Consider the following 3,585-nt stretch of genomic DNA (forward strand, 5'->3'; position numbering starts at 1 on the left):
CTTTTTACTTTTTATAGTTGTCAGGATTTATGAAGAGAAACATTCTATAGTTGTTATCAAAGTTCCCTTATACATACCATGTATTTTTTTTATTTTTTATTGTTGATCAGTTAGAGTTGTCTCACCTTATTCCCTATTGCTTTCCCCTGCCACATCCCCTCGCCACTCTCACAGTCAACCCCCGCCCCCACCATTGTCTGTGCTCATGAATCCTTTACTCGTGTTCTTTGGCTTGCCTTTTCCCCTTCTTTACCCCATTATCCCCATTCTCCATCCCTTCTGGTCACTGTCAGTTTGTTCTTTATTTCCAAGTCTCTGTTTCTATTTTGCTTGTTTTTTGTGTTCATTAGGTTACACTTATATGTGTGATTATATGGTATTTGTCTTTCACTGCGTAGCTTACTTAGCATAATGCTTTCCAGTTGCATCCATGCTGTCCTGAAGGGTAGGAGTTCCTTCTTTCTTTCTGCTTTGTAGTATTTCATTGTGTAAATGTACCACACTTTTTTGGCCACTAATTACTGATAAGCACTTAGTCTGCTTCCAGCACTTGACTATTGTAAGTAGCGCTGCTAAGAACACTGAGGTGCATAGGTTTTTCTGAATTGGTGATTCAGGATTCTTAGGGTATCGTCCCAGCATCACTGGGTCACTAGAAAGGAAGTTCCATCTTTAGTTTTCTGAAGAAATTCCATACTGTTTTCCACAGTGGCTGCACCAATCTGCATTCCTACCAACAGTGTACTAGGGTTCCCTTTTCTCCACAATCTCACCAGCCTTTGTTTGTTAATTTATTAATGATGGCCATTCTGTACCGTGTGAAGTAGTATCTCTTCTTAATTTGCATCTCTCTAATTGCTAGTGATGTTGAGCATTTTTTCATGTGTCTATGGGCCTTCTGCCTGTCTGTTTTTCTTCTTCTTGCTGTTTAACCTGCTTGATGTTCTAAGACTCTTGGAACTGTTTGATGTCTGTTCTTAATTTTGAAAAAATTTTAGACATTATTTCTTTAAATATTTCTTCTCTCCAACTCTCCCCATCTCTTCCTTCTGGGATTCCAATCACACACATGCACATCTGTTTAACATTGACCTACAAAACTATAATGCCATTTTCTCTTTTGTCTTTGATACTCTTAGTTTCAGAATCACTAATTCACACCTATTTGAAACGTGATCTGATCTTGAATATCATCCAACTTTTTAATTAAATCATGTAACATGCTAATTATGTAATCATTATTTTAATTCACTTCCATATAGTTCTAATATCTGTGTCATCTGAATGTTTTTTACTATTATTTTGCCTCTTGTTTTTTCTTAACTTTTAATATGTTTACTATATATTTTTGTTACTATTAAAAGCCAGACACCTGCTGTAGAAACAAAGTGATGGTAAATAAGATTTTATGACTGAAAATAGGCATGTATTTCCTTCCGTTATTTCTTTAGCATGGGATTTGAGATAATCTACAGATCTGGTTTAGGTTTGAGCTTTTTCTTATTGATATGCACCAATTCTTTTGGCAATATGTTATGATTAGGATAGGAATAGCTTTGCCAGAGTTTTTCCATGTTTATTTAGTGTAAGATTTAGGTCTTTTCACTGCGTGCATATCATAGGGATGCTGGCTTTTGCAAGTTACTTGTTATCTGATTCTTCTTAGTATGGATATGGGCAGGACAAAAGAAATGGTAGGTATGTGATGTTCTAATTAATCTTCAAATGGAGGCAGCCTCTATTTCTTAGTGTCTTGGAGCCTTGGCCTTGTCAGTAATCCTGCCTCTTCCCTAAATTCAGTTCTTCAAAGAGCATGCATTCCTGCTCCTCATCATGGTGGAAGGGGTATTCTTGTGATTTCTCCAGCTGCAATGTATTTTTTCCAGTGTCCAAATACAACAATGTTTATGATCCTCTTTCTATAGATTCCTGGCTTTTATTCTGTAAGAACAATGGGAGAGGAGTGCCACTGGAATGTGGCACTTCCTATAATGACTGCTCTTTCTCACCCCCATTAATGTATCCAAAGGAAGATTTGCCTGATTTTCCAAGTTTTTCCTTCATTTCCCAGAGGGCTTCATGGAACAAAGTCTTGCAAAAGTATGCAGGTTCTTTATATATTATTTGACCCCAATATCCTCCTTTTCTCACTGCCAGTCTCCCTAACTGAAATGTTTCCAATTGTGTCATGCTGCATTTTTTTCCCAGATAAAACAGCTCTCATGTCAGTCACACTGACATGGCTCTGGTGAATATTTAAATTTGGGCCCAGTTATTGCCCTGTGATATTTTCACTAGGAAGTTCAGAAAAACTCTGGACTTGTTATTTGTCTGATTTTTTTTTTCATTTTAAGTTCAAAGGCCATTCATTTCCCAGTTCTGTGAATACCTGGCCAAATCCCAACAATCCAAAGTGTTTTAAACATTAAATTTGTCATCTTTTCTCCACAACATTTGGATGTAGTCATGGCAGGATATGGACCAATACTAGCTCTTGTACATCAGTGACTTGGACAGTAAAACACACACACACTTCTCTCCTTCTAAGTGATGATAAGTTTAATTTTCTTATATGACTTACTTTCACTTCATGAAGATATGTGACTTGAGATAGTGATCATAAACTGATGATGGCTGTGTGTTTATTACACCTTGAGGCTCTAGCAGTTTTCTGTGATTCAGGAGAAATCTTTGGTTGTTCTGTTTGTTTTCTAAAGACTAGATTAACTTTTTGTAAGCACTCTCCAGTTAAGAGGGGCCCTACCTGGCTGATTCATTTTATGCAATTGAATTCTCCATTCAGGATAATTGGGAATCAGTATTCCAAAGTTAATCCAGAATGAGTATTTTTCTTGAATTATAATGGGACAAAATTCCCAATATCGCTAAGAGAAGAACCCAGAAAATTAAAATCCTGGTCAGAATGAGTTATGATGTCTAAGGAAAGATGAGGTTTAAAACAGGAAAAAAAATGATCTCCTTAAGTATTCTCACAAACATATATGATATCTTACAAGACCTTATTGAGGACTTTAACAATACAAAACAAAGAAGGATAAAAAACCAATAAACAAACAAATCTAAATTTTCTTATAGACTTAAAACCAGATGTGTATAAATTCTTGCTAGATAAGATCTAAAATATTTCAGAAGAATGTACACATTAAAAATTGTTTAATATTGGATGCAATATTTAGAAGATATCTATAGAAAAATTTTGCTTACTGTTTATCTGAAATTTCCATATAACTAGGCATCTATTATTTTAATTTATTATATCTGAAAAACAGTCTTAATATCTGTGTGTTTGGAGAACGTATATCAAATTGCCTCAGTATAACATTAAACCCTCAATAAGTACCATTAAGTTTTCTGAGTTTGAGAAGGCATAGCCTAGAAATAATGGGTTAAACCTTAACCCAGGGTATTTACCACAGGAAGTTCTGTACTTGAGTGGAGACTGACCCACTAACTTTAGAGAAACCAAAAACTTCTTTTTCAGAATTATATATTTTTGAGAATAAGTATTGTTAATTATCTAATTTTGAACCTTTTAATAATTGGAAATATATATAAACTACGTTC

Source organism: Phyllostomus hastatus, unplaced genomic scaffold (assembly GCF_019186645.2).
Source record: "Phyllostomus hastatus isolate PE091 unplaced genomic scaffold, TTU_PhHast_1.1 phas_scaffold_60, whole genome shotgun sequence".
NCBI classification, from domain to species: Eukaryota; Metazoa; Chordata; class Mammalia; order Chiroptera; family Phyllostomidae; genus Phyllostomus; species Phyllostomus hastatus.